This window comes from Chiloscyllium punctatum, chromosome 52, assembly GCF_047496795.1.
Source record: "Chiloscyllium punctatum isolate Juve2018m chromosome 52, sChiPun1.3, whole genome shotgun sequence".
Lineage (NCBI taxonomy): Eukaryota > Metazoa > Chordata > Chondrichthyes > Orectolobiformes > Hemiscylliidae > Chiloscyllium > Chiloscyllium punctatum.
Genome location: NC_092790.1, coordinates 48,097,393 through 48,121,330, shown reverse-complemented (window position 1 = coordinate 48,121,330; position 23,938 = coordinate 48,097,393). Strand labels below are relative to the sequence as shown.

The window sequence follows — 23,938 nt, the reverse complement described above, 5'->3', positions numbered from 1 at the left end:
ATTTGGACACACCTAACCTGTGAATAAGATCCTGGTTGATCACCCTATCCATGTCCCTCACAATTGTATCAACCACTGAGGTCATCTGTCAGCATCCGATGCTCCAGGGAAAACAGCCCCAGCCTATTCAGCCCATCCCTATATAGCTGAAACCCTCAACCCTAGTAACATCTTTGCACATCTTTTCTGAACCCTTTCAAGTTTCACAATATCATTCCGATAGCGGGGAAACCAGGACTGAAAGCAAAATTAAAGAAGTGGCTGAATCAATGTGCTGAACAGCCACAAAACGCCGTCACAACTCGTGTACTCAATCCACTAACCAGTAAAGGCAAGGATACTAAACGCCTTCTTCACTACCCTGCCTATCTATGACTCCACTTTCAGGAACTATGAACCTGCACTCCAAGATCTTTGTTCAGCAACGCTCCTCAGGACCTTTCCATTAAGTGTATTAGTCCTGCCCTGATTTGATTTTCCAAAATGGAGCATCTCACATTTTTCTGAATTAAACTCCATCTGCCACTCCAAAGCCCATTTGTTTGAAGTCCCATTGTAATCTGAGGTAACCTTCTTCCCTGTCCACTGCACCTCCAATTTTGGTATCTATGTAAAGTCACTGACCATGCCTCCTATATTCACATAGAAAACATTTACATAAATGAAGAAAAGCAGTGGACCCAGAAACGATCCTTACAGCATATTGCTCATAGAACATAGAACATTAAAACACAGTACAGGCTCTTCGGCCCTCAATGTCGCGCCGACCTGTCATACCAATCTGAAGCCCATTTAACCAACACTATTCCATGTACGTCCATTTGCTTGTCCAATAACGACTTAAATGTACTTAAAGTTGGTGAATCTACTACCGTTGCAGGCAAAGCATTCCATACACGGACTACTCTCTGAGTAAAGAAATTACCTCTGACATCTGTCCTATATCTATCACCCCTCAATTTAAAGCTATATCTCCTCGTGCTCGCCGTCACCATTCTTGGAAAAAGGCTCTCCCTGTCCACCCTATCTAACCATCTGATTATCTTGTATGTCTCTATTAAGTAACGTATCAACCTTCTTCTCTAACGAAAACAGCCTCAAGTCCCTCAGCCTTTCCTTGTAAGACCTTCCCACCATACCAGGCAACATCCTAGTAAATCTCCTCTGCACCCTTTCAAAGCTTCCACATCCTCCTTATAATGTGGGGAACAGAACTGTACACAATACCGTGCAGCCTCACTAGAGTTTTGTACAGCTGTAGCATAACATCATGGTTCCGGATTTCGATCCCCCTGTTAATAACAGCTAAAACCCTGTATGCCTTCTAAACAACCCCGTCAACCTGGTGGCAACTTTCAAGGAAATGTGTACCTGGACACTGAGATCTCTCTGCTCATCTACACTACCAAGAATCATACCATTAGCCCAGTACTTTGCATTCCAGTTACTCTGACCAAAGTGAATCACCTCACACTTGTCCGCATTAAACTCCATTTGCCACCTCTCAGCCCAGTTCTGCAGCTTATCTAAGTCTCTCTGTAACGTACAACATCCTTCGTCACTATCCACAACTCCACCAACCTTCGTGTTGTCTGCAAATTTACTAATCCATCCTTCTACGCCCTCATCCAGGTAGTTTATGAAAATGACGAACAACAGTGGACCCAACGCCGACCCTTGCGGCAACTGGCAACTGGACTCCAGGATGAACGTTTCCCATCAATCACCACTGTCTGCTTTCAGCGAGCCAATTACTGATCCAAACTGCTTTATCTCCCACAATCCCATCCTTCCGCATTTTGTACAATAGTCTACTGTGGGGAACCTTATCGAACGCGTTGCTGAAATCCATATACACCACATCAACCGGTTTACTCTCACCTATCTGTTTGGTCACCTTCTCAAAGAACTCAATAAGGTTTGTGAGGCACGACCTACCCTTCACAAAACCGTGCTGACTATCCCTAATCAAATTATTCTTTTCTGGATCATATCTCTTATAACCTTTTCCAACACTTTACCAACAACTGATGTAAGGCTCACTAGTCTATAATTACCAGGGTTGTCTCTACTCCCCTTCTTGAACAGGGGAACCACATGTGCTATCCTCCAGTCTTCTGGCACTATTCCTGTAGACAATGATGATTTAAAGATCAATGCCAAGGCTCGGCAATCTCTACCTTGGCTTCCCAGAGGATCCTGGGATAAGTTCACTGGGCCAAATGGGTTTTATCTATTTTCACACTCTGCAAGATTTCTAATACCTCTTCCTCATGAGCCTTAATCCCACCTAGTCTAGTAGCCTGTATCTCAGTAATCTCAACAACATTGTCATTTTCTAAAGGGAATACTGTTGAAAAATATTCATTTAGTGCTTCCCCTATCTCCTCTGACTCTACACACAACTCCCCACTACTATCCTTGATTGGCCCTAATCTTATTCGTCATTCTTTAAATACCTATAGAAAGCCTTAGGGTTTACCCTGTTTCTATCCGCCAACAATTTCTCATGTGTCCTCCTGGCACTTCTGAGCTCTTTCTTTAGGACTTTGCTGGCTATTTTGTAACCCTCAAGCGCCCTAACAGACGCTTCACATCTCATCCTAACATAAGCCGCCTTCTTCCTTTTGAAGAGAGATTCCATTTCCTTTGTAAACCACAGCTCCTGCACTCTACAGCTTCCGCCCTGCCTGACAGGTATATACTTATCTCGGACAAATAGGACCTTTTTCTTGATCTTTGAGGGTCCCTATTCTCTGCCTGGTTACTCGTTTATCCTTAGTGTATTTCTGGAATCTCTGGATTCTCTGGGAACCTATTTCCCAAAGCTCTCTCATGTCCCGTTTTTGCTCTCCTGGTTTCCCTCGAGGAGACTCCGACTGCCCCTATACTCCTCCAGGAATTTACACAAACCCAGCTGTCTGCACCTGCCGTATCGCTCCTTCATTTTCTTGACGAGACTCTCAATTTCTCTCGACAGGCAGCATTCCCTACACTACCTATTAAGGCCTTAACAGGAACATACTGTCTGTGTACTCTCGTTGTTGCAGGCCTATGGACGCAATGGCAGATGAGGACAAAGAAGCAATCATTCTCAGTAAAGAGGTGGTGTTGGGAAAGATAACAGCCGAAAGGTAGATGGGTCTCCTAGCCGTGATGGAGTGCATCCCAGGGGACGTTAACAGATGGCAGTGGGTAAATAGCAAATGCACTCGTGATAATTCACTAAAATTTGCTGGACTCTGGGACAGATCTGACAGATTGGCAAGCTACAAATGTGATGCGAATATTTTAAAATGGACCTGTTAGCATAACTTCTTTGGTGGGGAAAATGCCCGATCTCTTAAGGAAGAAATAGTGAGCTATGTGGATAGAAATTATCTCATTGAGCAGACACAGCATCGATTCATGAAAGGTAGACTTCACTAAGATGAGTGGTAGAGCAATGTGTGCCGAGGCCACTGTAAGTCTGCACAGGGATACAGATAGGCTATGTGAGTGGGTAAGGATCTGGCAGATGAAGGACAAGATTGGGAAACGTGAAGTCATCCATTTTGGTCAGACTAACAGCAAACTGATGATGAAATGGTGAAAACTTGCAGCATGCTGCTGTGCAGAGGGAGCTGGGTGTCCTTATGCACGAATCACAGCAAGTTGGTTTTCAGGTACAGCAGGTAATTAAGACAGTGAAGGGAATATTGTCCTTCATTGCTAGAGGGATGGTTATGCTGCAGCTGTACAGGGTGCTGGGGAGGCTACACCTGGAGTACTGTGTACAGGTTTGGTCCCCTTACATTCGCAAAGATGTACTGACACAGGAGGGAGTGTAGAGGAGGGTCACTAGTTTCAGTCAGGATTTCAGAGGGTTGGCGTATGCAGAGAGATTGAGGAAACTGGTAGTATGCTCATTGGAATTTCGAAATATGGGAGGTTGGATGGGAAAAAAAATAAAATTATGAACGGAGTAGATAAGATAGAAGCAGGGAGGTGATTTCCGCTAGGGGTCGCTTAAACTAGGGAGCAGAGCATCAAAATAAGGGGGTATCAGATTTAGGACTGAGTTCAGGATGGACTTCTTCAGCTAAATCTGTGAATCTGTGGAATTTGCTGCTGAGTGCAGCAGTTTAGGTTATCGACTTGACTATCGTTAGGTCAAAAGGTAGATTTGTGAACAGGAAAGGAATTAAGGGTTATGGTGAGAGAACAGGAAAGTGGAGCAGAGGCCATGAAAAGATCAGCCCTGATCTTATTAAATGGAAGAGCAGGCTTGAGGGGCCATGTAGCCTACTCCTGCTCCTCTTTATGTTCTTATGTTCCCACTTTCCAGCCTGGGAATAGCAAAGGAATACCTTGTACTGTCTTGTACTGTCAAAATTCGCCTTTGTCCAATTTAGAACACCATTTAGATCTGGTCTATTATTTTCTGTAACTATTTTAAAACTAGTAGAATTATCAAAGAACCCTGACAGCGTGGAAGTAGGCCATTCAGCTCATCACAACCACACGGACCCTCAGAGACTCCTACCTTACCACTGCATTCCCCATGGCTAATCCACCTAGCGTGCACATCCCTGAACAATATGGGCAATTCAGCCTGGAATATCCACACAACCTGCATATCTTTAGATAATGGGAGGAAACCAGAGCAAATAGACGAAACCCACGCAGATAGTAACAACAAGGTGATGATCCCTTTCTTATTTCCCAGTTCCACCAAAATAACTTCACTGGACGTACTCCCAGGAATATCCTCCCTCAGCACAACTGTAATGCTACCTCTAAACAAAAAGGCCACTCCGCCTCCTCTCATGTCCCCCTTTCTATCCTTCCTCTTGCATCGATACCCTGGAACATTACACTGCCAGTCCTACCCATCTCTGAGCAACGTTTCTGTAATACTCATGATATCCCAGTGCCACATTCAAAACCATACCCTGAGCCCATCTGCCTTCCCTGTCAGGCCTCTTGCATTGAAGTAAATGCAGTGTAACTTGTCAGTTCCACCTGGTTCTGTGCCTTGCCCTTGCCTGTCTTGACTGTCTGACTTCTGAACTGTACCAGCCTCAGACTTACCTCTTTTCTCACTATCTCTTTGGGTTTACCCTCACTGGATTAATGCCACCTGAGTAGCACGAGCAAATCTCCCTGCCTGGATATTAGACACTTTCTAATTCAGGTACAATCCATCCTTCTTATGCAGGTCAACTCTACTCCAGAGGAGCTTACGATGATCAAAAGATGTGAATCCTTCTGCCCTACACCAGCTCCATAGCCAATCATTCATCTCCTCCATCCTGCTATTCCTACTCTCACTAGCATGTAGCACCAGAAGTAATGCAGATATTATGGTCGAGGACCTACTTTTTTATATTCCAGGCTAATTTGCTATATTCTCTCATCAGGACTTCATCTCTTCCCCTTCCTATGTCATTGGTACCAATGTACAATGACCTCTCACTGGTCATTCTTCCCTTTGAGAATATTCTGCTACCTGTCCTAAACATCCTTGATCCTGGCACCAGGGAGGTACCACCCCATTCTGATGTCTGTCAGCTACAGAAAGGGCAGTCTGTGCCCAACTACAGAGTCCCTTATCATCCTTGAGCGTTTGGAATCTGATATACCTCTCATTATAGTCGAGCCAGTCTCAGTAGCAGTAACTTGGCTGTCAGTGCAAAATTCCCCTGAGAGTCTATGACCACCTACATTATCCATAATAGTATACTTGTTTCAGATGGGGATAGCCACAGGAGACTCCTTCTCTACCTACCTCCCTCTCCTACCTTTCCGAGAGGTAACCCATCTACCTGACTGTATCGGCAGTTTTTCGGCCTGAAACTGCCACCTATCACACATCCTGACTTTTGTAAATTCTTCATTACCATTAAGCACCGCTCCATCTGATCCATGTGATCCAAGAGGATTTGCATCACTTCCTGTAGGCTATCCTCAGGATCATTCAAACTCCCCCTACTCTCCTCCAGGAAGTGCACATCACTGTACGAATGGCCATCTCTGCACCTTAATCTGTAGACCCAGAAAAAGGCAGAGTCTTACAGCTTTACAAAAGACTACTCTCGAATACATTAGTACCTGTATTTTACATTTAAAACATTCAACCAAAAGATCATAACAGAGGCACTTAAACTAGTAAACACTCACCCTACTGAATGTTGCAGATTTGAAAAAGTAAAACAGAGTAAGATTTACCTTTGAAGAGACTGAAACCCACTGAGCTGATCCCCGGCTGTGAGTCACAGACATACAGCATGGAAACAGACCCTTCAGTCAAACTCGTCCATACCGACCAGTTTTCCGAACCTAATCTCGTCCCATTTGCCAGCACTTGGTCAATATCCCTCTAAACCCTTCCTATTCATATACTCATCCAGATGCCGAATAAATGTTGCAATTGTACCAGCCTTCACAACTCCCTCTGGCAGCTCATTCCATAAACACAACACCGTCGCATGAAAAAGTTGCCCCTTAGGTCCCTTTTATATCTTTTCCCTCACGCTAAATCTATACCCTCCAGTTCTAGACTCCCCCACTCCAGTGAAAATCCCTTGTCTATCTATCTGATCCATGCTCATGATTTTATAAACCTCTGAGATCACTCCTCAGCCTCTGACGCTCCAGGGAAAACAGCCCCAGCCTGTACAGCCTATCCCTATATCTCAAATTCTCCAACCCTAGCAACATCCTTATAAATCTTTTGTGAACCGTTCAAGTTACACAACATCTTTGTGATAGGTGGAGAACAGAATTGCGCACAATATTGCAAGAGTGGCCAAACCAATGTCCTGAACAGCCGCAACATGACCTCCCAACTCTCTTAGTCAATACTCTGACTAATCAACGAAATCATACCAAACACCTTCACTATCCTATCTACTTGCGCCTTTACTTTCAAGGAGCTATGAACCTGCACAACAAGGTCTCTTTGTTCAGCAACACTCCCCAGGACCTGACCATGATGTGTATCAGTCCTACTAAGCTTTGCTTTTCCAAAATGCAGCACCTCGCACTGATCTGAATTGAACTCCATCTGCCACTCCTCAGCCCATTTGCCTATTTGATCAAAATCCCATTGAAATCTGAGGTAACCTTCTTCACTGTCCTCTACACCTCCAAGTTTGGTGCCATCTACAAACTTACTATCTATACCTCCCGTGTTCACATCTAATTCATTTATATAAATGATGAGAAGTAGTGGACCCAGCACGATCCTTGTGGCACTCCACTAGTCACAGGCCTCCAGTCTGAAAAATAATCATCCATCACCACCACCCTCTGTCTTCTGCCTTTGAGCCAGTTCTATATCCAAATGGCTACTTCCGTGAGATCTAACCTTGATAACCAGTCTCCCATGGGGAACCTTGTCGAACACCTTACTGAAGTCCATATAGATCGCATCTACTACTCTTCTCTCATCAATCCTCTTTGTTACTTCTTAAAAACCAGATCGAGTATGTGACACATGATTTCCCATGCAGAAAGTTATGCTGACTATCCCTAATCAGTCTGTGCTTTTCCAAATACACGCAAATCCTGTCGCTCAGGGCTCCCTCCAACACCTAGTCTAGCACAGCATCTGTAGTTCCTGGGCTTGTCCAAACTGCCTTCGTTAAATAGTAGCGCCGTATTAACCAACCCGCAGTCTTCTGGCACCTCAGCTGTGACTATCAATAATACAAAAATCTCAGCAAGAGGCCCAGAAATCACTTCCCTCGCTTCCCACAGAATTTTAGGGTACAACTGATCAAAGCCTGGGGATTGATCCATCCTTTATGCGTTTCCAGACATCCCGTACTCTGTAGTATGGACATTTTTCAAGATGTCACCATTTATTTCCCCACATTCTACATCTCCCGTGTCCTTCTCCACAGTAAATACTGATGCAAAATATTGCATCTTGATAAAACAAACGAGGGCAGGACTTACACTAATTAAAAGTAAGGCTTTGAGTAGTGATATGGAACAAAGAGACTGAGAGGTACAGGTCTTCTTAGTCTGTGTCACATGTAGACAGGGTGGTTAAGAAGGTGGTTAGCACACTTATCTCCATTGCTCAGACCTCTGAGTACCAGAGTTGGGAATTTAGGTTGAGGCTGTACAGGATGCTGGGGAGGCCTCTTCTAGAATACTGTGTCCAGTTCTGGTTGTGCTGTGATAGGAAGGATATTATTAAATTGGAGCGGATTCGGAAGAGACTAACCGGGATGTTGCCATGAATGGAGGGATTGTGTCACAAGGAGAAGCTGGATAGGCTGGGATGCTTTTTCACTACAGCGTAGGAGGTTGAGGGATGACCTTAAAGGATTATAAAACCATGAAGCGTGTAGATAAGGGGGAGGGGGGGATTCAAGACCTGGGTGCATACAATTTGAAAATAGAGGAGAAAGGTTTAAAAAATAAATTGGTGATTTATTTTTACCTTTACATGTGTGAAGTGAACTCCCAGAAAAAGAGGCAGCTGTGAATACAATTACAATGTTTAAAAGACATTTAGACAAGTCCATAAATAGGAAATATTTGGATGAATGTGGACCAAGCGGAGGCAGGTGCGATTAGATTAGTTGGGAATTATGGTCAACACGGACTGGTTTAACCACAGGGTCTGTCTCTGTTCTGTATCATTTTAGGACTCAAACTCTCGCTATCTCTGAATTCCTCCATGCTCACAACTCCCCAGATCACTGTCACCTCATCCAGACTAAACTCTTCCTTATCTCTAGAAATCCTCTCTCGCCTCAGAACCATCACTATCTGTGGTATCACAAGCATCTCTGTAACATCCTCCAATTGCCTCCCATCTCATCACCCACCCTCACGATCTCTAATCTTGACAACCCCCACAAATCTGTCCTTCTCCACAGTAAACACTGATGCCCCTTGTTTAGTATCCCCCCCAACAACTCCATCTCCTGTGTCTTCACACAGAGGCTGCCTTGCTGATCTTTGAGGTGGCCTATTCTCTCTCTAGTGACCCATTTGCTCTTAATGTATTTGTAAAAACCCTTTCCCTATTCGCCAAAGCGGTCTCCTGTCCCCTTTTTGCCTTCCTGATTTTCCCCTCTTTCCCCTCTGTCCTTAAACTGATGCCCTCTAGTCTGTGATTGCCAAACCCTGGGAAAAAAGACTGAGTACATTCATTCGGTCCATGCCTGTCATGATCTTATACACTTCTGTCAGATCCCCCTCAACCTCATACAGGCTAAAGTAAAATATCCCAGCTTGTCCAAACTCTCCCTATAACTCAGACTATTGAGACAGTAACATCCTTGTATATGTCTTCAGCCGTCTTTCCAATTTAATAACACACTTCCTATAGCAAATTGAAAGGAAAACTGAACATTACGCTACCAGTATGGCCTCACCAGCATCCTATTAACTGTAACGTAATTCCCTGATTTCGATACTCAGTGATATGCACTGCTGAAGGCCAGTGTGTCAAAAGCTTTCGTCATTGTCCTGTCTACCTGTGAATCAACTTTCAGAGAACCATGCACCTGTAACATCTCTGTAACATTCTTGCCTCTATACTCGAAGGATGTTTGTGATTTTTGGATTGGAATAAATGCAAAATATTACATCTTGGTAAAACAAACGAAGGCTGGACTTAGACTGATTAAAAGTTGGGCCTCGGATAGTGATATGGAACAAAGAGACCGAGGGGTTCAGATCTTTGAACTATGTGTCACATGCAGACAGGGTGGTTCAGAAGGGGTTTAGCACATTTGCCTTCATTGCTCAGATCTTTGAATATAGGCGTTGGGACATTATGTTGAGGTTGTACAGGATGTTGGGGAGGCCTCTTCTGGAATACTGTGCCCAGTTCTGCTTGTGCTGTTATAGGAAGGATATTATTAAATCGGAGCAGGTTCAGAAGAGATTTACCAGGATGGTGATGGGAACGGAGGGATTGAATTATAAGCAGAGTCTGGATAGGTTGGGTCCTTTTTCACTGGAGCACAGGAGGCTGAGGGGTGAACTTATTAGAGGTTTATAAAATCCTGAAGAGTTTTGGTAATGTGAACAGCAGGTGCCCTTTCCAGGAGGGGTTGCGATTCAAGATTGGGGACATCCTTTTCTCAAATTAAAAAGTAAGGCTTTAAAAAGAAGTTCCGATGTTATTTTTTGTTTTTGCACAAGAGTGGTTCACATGTGGAATAAACTTGCAGAGGACGTGGTAGATGTGAATGCAATTACAATTTCAGGGTGGCACAGTGGCTCAACGGTTAGCACTGCTACCTCTCAACACCAGGGACACAGGCTCAATTCCTGTATTGGGTGACTGTCCATGTGGAGTTTGCATATTCTTCCCCATGACAGTGTGGGTTCCTCCAGGTGCTGCCGTTTCCTCCCACAATCCACAGATGTACAGGGGAGGTGACCTGACCGTGCTCAATTGCCCATAGTGTTCAGGAATGATTGGGTTGAGTGAATTAGTCGGGGTAAATGTAGAGCAAAAGGGTAGGGGAATGGGATTCTAATAGGAAAAAAACATTTGGACCCGTATATCAACAGGGAATGCTAGGATGGACTTGGACCAAGTGGAGGCAGGTGCGATTAGTTCAGTTCGAATTTATGGTCGACACGGATTGGTTGGACCACATGTTCTGTGTCGATGCTGTGTAACTTTATGACTCATTACCTCTGTAAATTCCTCTATGTTTGGAACTCTCCCTATCAGTGCCATCTCATCCAGCCTTACAAATATTCCTCATCTCTATAATTCCACTCCAGCCTCAAAATTCAAAAACCTCTATCACAAATATCTCTATCTCTGTAACATCCTCCATCCTCACAATCCTTTCCAACTTGCATCTCCTCCAGCTTCATTATCCTCCCCCTGTCTAATCCCCTCCAGTCTCTCAAAGCTCTGCTATATGTGCCTTTCTTTATTTCCAGCTTTCAGGATGCCCAATGTTTATTTCTCACTTGATGATTGCCCTTTACAATTCCTGCGCTGAGCTTCTGAATTTCCTCTTAAATCTCTGCGTCTCACTTTCCTCCCAAGAAAATCGACCAATCATGTGTCATCTATTCTAGTATCACCGTTTCTGACCTGATGTCCAATGGAGCCTGTCATATTCCTATAATAAACATCTCAGCGGTCTACAGAACAGAAAAACGCTCTGGTGGTCCATCGAATCTGAGAGAAAGAAAACTACGACTGAAAACTACCACCATACTATTATCCTCCTCTATTTTCCAGTACATGTGGAAAAGTGTCATCTATCATGGCATAGCAAGTGCACACTAAATACATCTCAAATGATTTCGGGATTTGTGTCTCCCACCCTCACAGACAGTGAGGTTTAGTGCAAGTGTTGCTCGATGATGACATCACCCACAGGAACACAGAGCAGCTGGGTCTGTGCAAACCAGAGGTCGCCCACACATTGGGAAGGATGGCAGGGTCCCTGAGAGGGGGCACAGGAGAGTTACCAGGATGGTTCAAGGAATGGGGGATTTTAGTTGCAGGGACATGGGTGTTGTTAATACATATCAAGAATATCCATCTACAATAGATGGACTCTTGTTCTCAACCTCTCCCCTTGCCTGGGCTGTGGTAACCTTCAGGTTAAACCACCACCAGACATCTCTCCCTAATGAGAGAGCAGCCCTATGGTCTGGTAGGACAATGCTGACTTTACCTTTTACACAGTGATGCCACTGTGCATCGGAGGTGGAGAGAGGGAATGCTGAAGATGGTGGATGGGACACCACTCAGGCACAGTGCTTTGTCCTGGAGGATGTTCGCTTTCTTTAATACTGTTGAGGGCTGCACTGATGAAGGCAAGTGGAGAATGTTCCAACATGATCCTGATGTGTACCTTATAGAGAGCAAACAGACACTGGGGAATCAGGGGTTTGGGGAAACTGAGGTGTTCTCGTTGTAGCAAAGGAAATTGAGGGGAGCTGAGAGACAAGTCCTTACAAAACATATACAACAGGATGTTAAACCTTGCACTCATCAACTCATCATAAAAGGATTACTGGACACATATTGAAGATTTTGGGGAGATCTATTGAGGGACGGTTTGATTCAAAGGAGAATTTTTATGCAGAAAATGGAATTGAGCTGGAACAAAATACTCACACACAGTGCAAATATCCAGGTCCTGAGGTCCTGATGAATGGAGTAATTCAATCAGAGTTTGGCATTACAGTTACTGAGATTGCCATCTGAATATCCACCTGTAGTATCCTGTAATACAAATTTATAAAATCTGTCACTGTCAGTTCAGGTTAGAAACTCACACCATCCCCTCCTCCTGGTCCAGGATGACTGTACATATTACCCCTAGTGGAGGTCAGTAGTCAGTTCAGGGGGAAATCTGTGTGGGTTTCTATGATTTTCCAACTTGGGACTTCATGTGACTGAACAGGGCAGATCTTTGACACATGGGACAGAATGTTCCAAGAGTCAGTGAGATTTGGAGAGCAGGATTTCCTTCCTTTTCTTTCCTTCCGTTCTGCCGCTGTGCCTCATCAATAAGACATGGGGGGGGGGGGGGGGGGGTGGGGTGAAAGGCTCATGCAGCTCGATGGGCAAGTTGTCTCCATTCTGACCAAAGGGCAGCAAGATCCTCCCAGTCATTCCAAAGAGTCTCTCTGAAAAGACAGCAACTCAGCATGCTTCCCACTGCCTGGTGCTCCCTGGAAAGATTTAGAAGAATGAGGGGGGAGTCTCCTAGAAAATGTAGAACAGTAAAATTCCAAAAGGATTATAAACAGTTTACAGAGATGGATTCGGAGAAGTGGACAAGTTGGTAAATGGAGCATAACTTGGGATAATGTGAAGTTGTTCATTTTGGAGGAGGTAATAAAAGAACAGAGGACTATTTAAATGGTGGAAACTGTAGAAAGCTGCAACACAAAAGGGACCCGGGGGTAACTGTGCAGGAAACACAGAAAGCTAGCACACAGTTACAACAGGTCATCAGGAAGGGGAATGGAATATTATTCCTGATTTCAGGGGATTTGCAGTATAAGAGTTTGGAGTATATACCTGAGAGCCACTTTATATATGCGAGTGAGACCACATATGGAGTAATGAGAGAAATTTTGGTCCCTTTATTTAAGGAAATACATCACTTCATCGGAAGCATTCAGAGAAGATTTACTGGGATGATCCCTGGTTTGCAGGGACTATCTTTTAAGAAAAGGCTGAAGAAGTTGGGACTGGACTCATTGGATTTGGGGGAGAATGAGAGGCGATCTTATTGAAACATAGGCTTATTAAGGGGTATGTCAGGGTAAATACTGAGAGGATGTGTCCCATCATGAGGGAACCTAGAACCAGATTCTGGGTCAGTTGCAGAATCAAGGGTTCTGTTTTAGATTTGTCAACTTTAATGCAACACAGACATGGGTAAGGGGTTTCAGTAGCAATGGAGCTGGGGTGAGGTGGAGAAAAGCAACATTTTAGAGATTGGAGTTCCAGGTGTTTGCAATTGTGTAGATGTCTGATCAGAAGGTTACCTTGGGGTCAGAACATGAGAGCAATATTGTTAAGTTCTGCCTCAGGCATTTCCCAGTGAGAGGGAGGGGCTGAGCAGTAAGGGAAGGGAATTTGTAATAGCAACTGAAGGCAATGGGTTTAACCATTGCAGTGTTTCATTGGAGGAAATTGCAGCCAATCGAGTGGTAAGCAGTTTGATGAATGAGTAACAGTGGAGCAATGGAGAGGGATGATAGGGAGAGAGAGCTGGGCATCGTCAGTGTACATGGGAAACCGATACGATGTCACCTCCTGGCAGTATGTAGGTGAGATACAGGAGGGGACAAAGATAGATCCTGGATGGACACCACATATGAGGAATTCAGAAAGGAAAGGGAGTATGGAGATGGAGCAGGATTTTCCAACAACCTTGAGGTCAAGTATTAGTTCTTAGCAGAATTGGAGAGAAGGACATAACTAGAAAAGACAGACAGGACAACGAACAATATTTGTGAATTGGGGAGGGGGAGTGATGAGGAGGGGCCCGACTCCAAAACTGCTATTTCTACATCAGTGACATCACCCAACTCCACCCTAGTCTCAGCTCATTTACTGAAATACTCGTCCATCCTTGTGTTATCTCCAGACTACGTTATCCAAACACAGTCCTGGCCAGCCTCCCACATTCAACTTACATATAATCTCAAGAGTATCGAAAACCCTCCTGCCCGAGTGCTCACTTGTACCAAAACTTGTTGATTCATCAAAAGGCTCCTTCCAAGCAACAATTTAAAATTCTCACCCTTGATGTAATTCCTGGCTGTGAACATCCCTGTCTCCCTGAACCACACAACCTGAGAGACCTCGACAACTCATTTTCTTTCAGACTCCCAAAGATGCATTTATGTATTGCTTCACCAGTCTGGCTGTTTCGACACGGTCAAGGGAACAAAGTCTGGAATTCGCACCCTGACCCTCTCAGACTTGCTTTCCTCCTTTAATCTATTCCTGAAAACCTGCTTATTTGGCAATACTTTTGATCACCTGACCTAATATCCCCATCTGTGGCCTTATGTCAGAAATTCTCAATTTCTGTGAAATTATAAAAATGATAAAAATACAAACCGTTGTTGATTTGCACACACATTGTCAACTCTTCACTGTCACTGAGTGAATAATCTGTAACATCTCTTACCCAAGTCACCACACCAACTGCAGCTGTACAAGGAAGTCAAACATCACCCTCTCCACAGGCAATGGGGCTTTGGCATTAATCACTGGTGTCTGTGGAGAGAGAAACACATAGTTGATATTTCAGGGAGTGCTAAATGCATTACAGGAAGTGAGAATGTTGCAGAATTTGATGGTCAGAAATGGAAGGAAAATGCACTCTTTTGTTGAAAAAAAGATTTATTCACTGGCAAAGATACTGTGGAAAATTTAGTCCGTTGAGAGAGCAGCACATTGTCAGGGGTTGGGCAGCAGAGGAAAATTAACTTACAAAAGGTCTGTGAAAGTAACAGTAAAACACTAAACAAGCCAAACAGCCTGTGCCCAAAGACTTTAACTCCCTTCCCGCTCCACCAAAGATATGCAGGTCCTGGGCCACCTCCACCGCCAAATCCCAGGCATCTGATGCCTGGATGAAGAACGCCTCATCATCTGTGTTCAGATCCTCCAATCACATGGGATCAATGTGGAATTCACCAGTTTCCTCATTTCCACTCCACCCACCTTATCCCAGATCCAGCCTTCCAACTCGGCACTGCCCTTTTGACCTGTCCTACGTTTCCATCTTCCTTCCCACCAATCAGCTGCTGCCTGACCTGCTGTGCTTTTCTAGCATCACACTCTTTGACATTGAAAACATCCTGACTCTGACACTGTGTAAATCCTGCCCTATCACTCCCTGCCAAGGAAGGCTGTGCATGCGTCCCCCTACAGCTTGCCCCTCTCAAAGTTGGCAGCCACACACATGTCCCGTGGATCACTGCCCCCAATAAAGATGGCGGCGATCACTCACACCTTTCACCATTTGAAGCATTTTCCCGTTTGCCACAAACACAGGCCTGGGATTTTCAAATTTGTGTTTTCCGATGTGCACTAAGTTCTGTAAAACGTCTCAGCCCGTTCCATTAAAATTTCCTTCTCTTCCTGATCAATATGTCTTTCCTTAACCATGCCCTGCACCTTCACACATTTCCAATGCCTTGATCACAACATCACAGTGCTGCCAGTGAAGCTTATCACGTGGTATCACTTTATTCCTGATGAAGGGCTTTTGCCCGAAACGACGATTTTGCTGCTCCTTGGATGCTGCCTGAACTGCTGTGCTCTTCCAGCACCACTAATCGAGAGGCTTATCACGTGGTTGAGTGTAGCCACGCCCCTCATTCACTCAGACCAACCGGCACTACCTTGTCTTTCAGCCCCGTCCCCATCCTTTTATTGGTCCTGCACTGAGATCAATCACCAGAGGCCCTTTGTGGGCTGGAGCATGCTCAGTGCTTCCTGCTTTTGCTGCTGTTTATCAGGTATAAGAGAGAGAGTGTTCATTCCTGTTTCTCCTAATGTCAGACATTAACAACAACGACCTGCATTGTATGGAGCCTTTCACACTGACAAATCTCCTAAAGTGCTTCACGAATGCTGGAAATGTTGATTAAAGAGAACAACTTTAAGATACATCTTTGAGGAGTATAGAGGGGGTTGGGAAGGATATTTAAGAGATTTTTAGATCAGACAAACCGTCTAAAGAGCAACCCAACCAGACCAATTCCCCTACATCTAACACGACGGGCAATTTAGCATGGCCAATTCACCAACCTGTACATTTTTGGACTGTGGGAGGAAACCGGAGCACCCGGAGGAAACCCACGCAGACACTGGGAGAATGTGCAAACTCGACACAGACAGTTGCCTGAGGTGGGAATAGAACCCGGGTCTCTGGCGCTGTGAGGCAGCAGTGCTAACCACAATGCCACTGTGCCGCCCATCTGCAACTCTGTCCTCTGCAGCTCCAATCATGGAGTGATGTCTGTGGAGAACAGCTTACGACGGAGACAGTTAGTGGCTAACCGTAGTTTAGCAACCCCATGTCCTAGCCCCCCTACCCCACACACCAGTCCTTGTTCTCACAGCCTGTCATTACACACTACCTATGGTTAGCCACTAACAGTTTCCACTAACAGCTAGTAGCCCTCCCCCAGCTAGATCGTTATCCACTCCTTTATCCAACCCTTCTTCTCGCTCTATTCCCACCTATCCTTTAATCCTTACATCCTCCCCTAAACCCTTCCCTCTGCATATAAACCAACATTTTTTTCTCTCAGTATCAGTTCTGAGGAAGGGACACCGGATCTGAAATGTTAACTCTGATTTCTCATCACAGATACTGCCAGACCTGCTGAGCTTTTCCAGAACCTCCTGGTTGTTTTTTCTGATTTACATCTTCCACAGTTTTTTGGTTCTAATTTCCCGGGAGTTTGTAATTCAGGTCCCACAGCCTCTGTCCCAGTCTCTGCTGTCTCTCCCAACCCCACCCAGTGACACGGCACCTGCACAGCTCATGGACAGGTGTTGTCTTGCTGGCCACACCCCTCATTCACTCCCATTGGCTGCAGGACCACACAGACTCTCCTCCCATTGGTCTGGAGCTGCCGTCAATCAGCCGGGCCCCATTGTGATGAGAGTGGAGGGCTAATCCCTCTCTCTGCCCTGGGATGAGCTTCATCATTCACAGTGAATGGGGCAGTACCACAGAGCACAGGGCCTGGGGGCTATTCAGCCCATTGGGGCTGTACTCTCTCCCTCTGGAGATGCTGCAAATCTGTCCCAAATCCCCTCCTATTTGCCCACAGCCCCCCAAATCTTTCCTTAAAAATTAAAATTCCAAGTCTCTTTCAGAATACCTGCTGAATCTGTGTCATTCAGACTGTTCCAGATGCTTAGAACTTACTGAGTACAATAATGTTCACATTTTCACTTTGTATTATTTGACAATTACTTGAAAGTAGTTACTAAAAGTTATGACAGTGTTAACAATTCCTCTCTCTCCTCAAATTCAAGACCTTGGAACCAAATCTGCACCAGGTCAAAATCACTGCTTCACCTTCTCAGCTCCAAGGACAATTATCTGTGCTTCAGCTTGCTCTCCACAAAAGAGGAATGCATCTTAGTTTATTAATGTCATAGACATATACAGCACAGAAACAGAACTTCGGTCCAATTCATCCATGCCAACTAGGAATCCTAAACTACTGGAGTCCCATTTGCCAGCTATTGGCCTGTATCCATCAAAACCCTTCCTGTTCACGTACCCAATCGGATGCCTTTTAAATGTTGTGATTTTATCAGCCTCCACTACTTCATCTGGCAGCTCATTCCATACACACACCACACTCAGCTTGCAAACGTTGCCCTTAGATTCCTTTTAATCGTTGCCCTCTCAACCATGTGCTCCAGTTTTGGACCCATCTAACCTCAGGAAAAAGAACCCCGTCTGCTCACCTTATCCATGCCCCTCGTGATTTTATAAATCTCCATGAAGTCACCTCTCAGTCTTGGACTCTCCAGGGAAATTAACCCCAACCTATTCAGCCTCTCCCTGTAGCCCAAATCCTCCAAACCTGGCAACGTTTTTGTAAATCTTGTCCGAACCTTTTCACGTTTCACAACATCCTTCCCAGAACAGGGAAAATCAAACTGAAAACAGAATTCGAGAAGTGGCTTAATCAATGTATTTTAAATGTTGTAATTGTACTCTCCTTCCCTTGGCAGCTCACTCCAAACATGCACTGCCCTCAAACTGTCCAACTCTGGCAAAGTCCTTGCAAACATTTTCTGAAATGTTTCAAGTTTCACAACATCATTCCTGGAACAGGGAGATTGGAACTGAAAACAGAATTCCAGAAGAGCCTTAATCAATGTCCTGTACAGCAACAACATGACGGAGAGCATAACAAACGCTGCATTCACTCCCTTACCTACCTGTGACTCTACTTTCAAGGAACTATGAACCTGCACTCCAAGGTCTCTTTGTTCAGCAACACTTCCCAGGACCTTACCAGTAAGTGTATAGGTCCTGCCCTGATTTGTCTTTCCAAAATCCAACAGCTAACATTTATCTCAATTGAACTCTATCTGCCATTCCTTGCTCCACTGGCCCATCTGATCAAGATCCTGTTGTATTCTGAACTAACCTTCTTCGCTGTCCACTACACCTCCAATTTTGGTGTCTTGTGTAAAGCTACTAACCATATCTCATATATTCACATCCAAGTCATTTATATAAGGACCCAATAATTGATCCTTGTAGCACACTGCTGCTCACAGTCCTCCAGTCCACAAAGCAAATCTCCATCATCACCCTCTGTCTCCTACCATCAAGCCAGTTTCGTACCCAAATGGCTTGTTCCCCTTCATTCCATGTTATGTAACCCTGCTAACCAGTCTGCTTTGTGGAACCTTGTCGAATGTCCATATAAACAACGTTCACAGCCTGGTTTAATCAATTTTCTTTGTCACTTCAAAACATTCAGTCAAGTTAGTGAGACACTATTGTGCACGTACAAAGCCACATTGAGAACAGTCAATGATTATTCCTTACTTTTCCAGATAGATGGATATCCTGTCCCTCAGAATCCTTTCCAACAACTTGCCTGCCACTGACTTCAGGCTCACTATTTTCTTGTTCCATGGCCTCTCCTTACCACCTTTTTAAAATAATGGCACCTCATCTGTCGCTATCAATGATACAAATACCTCAGGAGAGGCCCAACAATCACTTCCCTAGATTTCCAGAAAGTTCCGGGATACATCTGATCAGGTCCCAGGGCTTTATTCAACTTGATGCGATTCAAGACATCCAGTAACACCTCCACTGTAACATGGATACTTTTCAAGTTCTCTCTGTTTATTTCTCCAAACTCTCGAGCTTCCATATCTTTCTCCAGTAAAAATGACGTGAAATATTTCCATATCTTTCCCACCCCTGGTGGTTCCATAGACAGCCTCGTTAATCTTTAAGGGGTCCTATTCTCTGGTCCAGTTAATCTTTTGTCTGTGATATATTTGTTTGATCTCTTTGGATTCTACTTAAACCATTTCCTGAAGCTATTTCATGTCAAACAGCATCAGCAGCAAGCAACAGAGCTAAACGATCCCACAACCAATAGATCAGATCGGAGCTCTGCAGTTCTGCCACACCCAGTTGTGAACGGTGATGGACAATTAAACAACTCACTGGAGGAAACATCACAGATATCCCCACCCTTACTGGTGAAGGGGTCTCACACGCCCACGCACCAGATAAGATGACAGCATTTGCAGCAATCTTCAGCCAGAAGTGCAAAGTGGGATGATCCATCTCAGCCTTCTCCAGTGATTTCCAACATCACAGATGTGAGTTTTAAGCCAGTTTGATTCAGTGTGAATAACATCAAGAAATGGTTAAGTAGTGCAAAGGCTACGGGCCCTACCAATATTCTGGCAATAATACTGATGGTTTGAGCTCCAGAACTTGCCACCCACCAAGCTAAGGACCGCTCCAGCCCTGGCATCTAGCGACAATGTGGAACCTTGCCCAGGGATGTTCAGCACAAAAACACAGGGCAATGCAACCCAAGCAATTTCCATCTATCAGTCCACACTCGATCAGCAGTAAAGTGATGGAAGATGTCATCAAAAGGGGTATCAAGCAGCATCTGCACAGCAATAGCCAGCTGAGTGACACTCATTTTAGGCTCCACCAGGGTCACTCAGCTCCCGATTGTGTTACGGCCCTGATTCACAACCTGACAACCAGCTGAATCCCAGAGGTGAGGTGAGGGTGACAGCCCAGTCCCACTCCAAGATCACTATTTCTAGCTGATTCTACCCTTGTCTCAGCTCATATACTGTCATCCACCTTGTGTTATCTCCAGACGTCAGTATCCAAACACACTCCTGGCCAGCTTCCCACATTCAATCTCCCTGTAATCTTAAGAAAAACTAAATCTCTGCTGCCCAAGTACTCCCTCGTACCAAAACTTGTTGATCCATCACAAGGCTCCTATTCATAATCAACAACATAGAGCCACAGAGATGTACAGAATGGAATCAGACCCTTCAATCCAACCCGTCCATGCCAACCAGATATTCCAACCCAATTCCGTCCCACCTGCCAGCATCCGGCCCACATCCCTCAATTTAAAATTCTGACCCTTGATTTAATTCCTGATTGTGATCATCCCTAGCTTGCCGCATCAGACCTCCGTGAAGACCTCGACAACCCATTCTGTTCGAGACTCCCAATGATCTATTAATTCATTACTTCACCTGTGTGGCTGCTTTTACAGTTGCCAAAGCATCATTTTCTGAAATTCGCAGCCAAAACCTCACAGGTCTGCTTTCCTCCTTTAAGACATTCCTCAAAGCCTGCTTATTTGGCAATGCTTTTGGTCACCTGACCTAATACCATCAGTCTCTGACCTTATGTCTAAAGTTCCCAATAATATTTTTGTGAAATTATAAGCATGATGATAAAACTACAAACTGTTCTTGATTTGGACATTACCTTCAAATCATCACTGTTGCTGTAATGAATACTCTGTAATATCTCTTACCTAACCACATTGTGGGAGTACCTTCACCACACAAACTGCAGCTGTACAAGAAAGTCAAACATCACCCTCTCCACAAGCAACAGGACTTTGGCATTAATCACTGGTATCTGTGGAAGGAGAAACACAGTTGATGTTTCAGGCAGTGCAAAACAGATTACAGGGAATGAAAATGGTGCAGAATTTGATAGTCCGAAATGGAAGGAAAATACACTTGCTTATTGGAAAAAAGAATTCTTGAGTGTCAAAGATTTTCCAGAAAGAAAATTAATAAGCAGCACATGGTCAGGGGCTGGGCGGCAGAGAAAAATTAACTTACAAAAATGTCTGTAAAAGTAATCGTAAAATACGAAACAGACCAAAAATACACCCATTGTTTGATACTGAGCAAGCTAGATATTGACAAAGTGCTCATAAGGGAGCCCAGAGATGAAGTAGAGCTGTAGAAGCTGTTATGATCCCACAGTCATAGAGACGTATTGCACCGACACAGACCCTTCGGTTTAACTCATCCATGCCAACCCGGTATCCGAACCTAGTCTATTCCCATTTGCCAGCACTTGGCCCATATCCCTGTAAACGCTTCCTAATCATATCATGTGTCTATTTAGATGCCTTCAACAAGTTTTAATTGTACTAGCCTCCACCACTTCCTCTGGCAGCTCATTCCACCCACTGCATGAAAGAGTTGTTCTTTAGCCCCCTTTGAATTTTTGCCCCGTTAACCCTAAAGCAATGTCCTCTACTTTTGGACACCACTACTCCAGGGAAAACACCTTGTTCATTTACCTTGTTCATGCTCCTCATGATTGTATAAATCTCCATAACATCACCGCTCAGCCTATGGCACTCCAGGAAAAACAGCCCCAGCCTTTTATGCCTCATCCTGTAGCTCAAATCCTCCAACCCTAACAACATCCTTGTAAGTCTTTTTTGAAACCTTTCAAGTTTCACAGCACCCTTCTGATAGGAGGCAGGCCAGAATTGCACACAATATTCCAAAAGTGGCCTAATGAATGTCCTGTACAGCAACATGACCTCCCACATCCTATATTCAATGCTCTAGCCAATAAAGGAAAATACACTGAACACCTTCTTCATCATCCTATCTACCTGCAACTTGACTTGGAAGTACTGTGAACCTGCAGTCCAAGGTCTCTTTGTTCTGCAAACGTCTCCAGGGCCTTTCCATTCAGTGCATAAGTCCTGGGCTGAAAAACGTATTGCTGGAAAAGCACAGCAGGTCAGGTAGCATCCAAAGATCGGGATAATCGACATTTCGGGCATGAGCCATTCTTCAGGAATCCTGAAGAAGGGCTCATGCCCGCAATGTCGATTCTCCTGATCTTTAGATGCTGCTTGACCTGCTGTGATTTTCCAGCAACACATTTTTGAGCTCTGATCTCCAGCATCTGCAGTCTTCACTTTCCCCTAGAGTATAAGTCCTGCCTTGACTTGCTTTTCCAAAATGCAGCACCTCACATGAATCTAAATTAATCCATATCTGATCAATATTTCACTGTAACCTGAGGTAACCTTCTTCCCTATGCACAATACCTCCAATTTTGATTGACCTGCAAACTCAGTTACAATAGCAAGTCCTTTAAATGAATGACGAAACAAATCCAGAAATAAACATTCATTACTCTGAGTTTGAATGTACTCTGTGTAAATCCTGCCCAATGACTCTGTACCAGAGAAAGGCTGCACATGCGCCTGGCTGCACCTTGCCCCCTACAAAGATGGCGGCTGCGCACGTGTCCAGTGAATCGTTGCCCCGAATAAAGATGGCGGTGCTCACTCAGGCCTGCAGCCGCGCTGAGGCAATTTCCCTTTTACTACAAACACGGGACTGGGAAGTTCAAATTTGTGTTTTCCGACGTGCACAACATGCTTGTAAAACCTCTCCCCTCATAGCAATACAGTTTTTCTCCCGTTTCCCTCTGTTTATTTGTTTCTTTCCTTACCGTATCCTTTCGCTCCATAACTTCCGGAAAATTCATCACAGCGACTCTCCGCTGCGCGCGAGGGTAACCACGTGGTTTAGTCTAGTTCTGCCCCTAGTTCACTTTGATTGGTTGGAGGACCAACCTCCCCTGGTCCTCCAGTTCCGCCCACCGTCCTTTCATTGGTCCGGTGCTGACATCAATCACCCCTGGTCCCTTTGTTGGCTCGAGCATGCACTGTGCGTCCTGCTTTCGCTGATATGTTGGGTAATGTGATGGGAGAGTTCACTGAGGGGAAGGATCCCTTTGTGTGAGCTCTGCAGTAGATTTCCTTTATTCATGGAGGGAATTGCCTTCCTACTCATGACTGCATAGCTGTGATTGATGAATCAATGCCATCTGAACCAGTACATAAACACCCCATTTTCACAACATCTGAGATCTTCAGCACATTGTATCACACTCTTCTTTGGAGATAAAAAAAGCATGAAATGGAGCCTCAAGGAATCAGAACAGGAATAGGGCATTCATTCCCTTCAGCTTGTTCCCCCATTCTATCAGATCATGGCTTGGCCAACCCAGACCTCAACACCTCTTTTATGCTTGATCCGCATAGCCCTCAACTGCTCAATATTTCAAAAATCTATCTGGCCTCTTTTAGAATAATTTGAGACAGAATCATAAATTCCCTACTGTGTGGAAACAGGCCCTTCAGCCCAACAAGCCACACTGACCCTCTGATGACTAACCCAACCAGATCCATTCCCCTTCCACATTTAACTTTCACAATTTTTTGGGCTAGAAAATTCTAGCCATTCACTGAGAGAAAAAAATTCTTTACATTTTTTACAAAATGAATGTTCCCTTATGTAATGTTTAGTTTGAGACTTCATTGGTGCTAGAAGATCAAGTCAACATCTACCCTGTCAAGCTCCTCA

At 44.6% G+C, this 23,938-nt stretch overlaps 1 long non-coding RNA gene across 5 annotated transcripts in view; it reads right to left on the bottom strand.

The window, feature by feature from the left end:
• The window catches only part of LOC140470585 (uncharacterized), a 32,559-nt gene extending 9,474 nt beyond the window's left edge, over positions 1 to 23,085 (bottom strand). For 2 of the 5 annotated variants that reach the window (XR_011956545.1, XR_011956549.1), the window contains exons 1-4: positions 23,022 to 23,085; positions 21,058 to 21,164; positions 14,649 to 14,737; positions 12,110 to 12,217 (exon numbers count right to left, since the gene is read on the bottom strand). This is a non-coding gene — a long non-coding RNA (uncharacterized lncRNA). Of the gene's footprint in view, positions 1 to 5,882; positions 6,028 to 8,437; positions 8,477 to 11,663; positions 11,844 to 12,109; positions 12,218 to 14,648; positions 14,738 to 21,057; positions 21,165 to 23,021 lie in introns of all 5 variants that reach the window. The other 3 variants (XR_011956546.1, XR_011956548.1, XR_011956547.1) reach the window with 3 other exon arrangements.
• Positions 23,086 to 23,938: the final 853 nt, after the last annotated feature.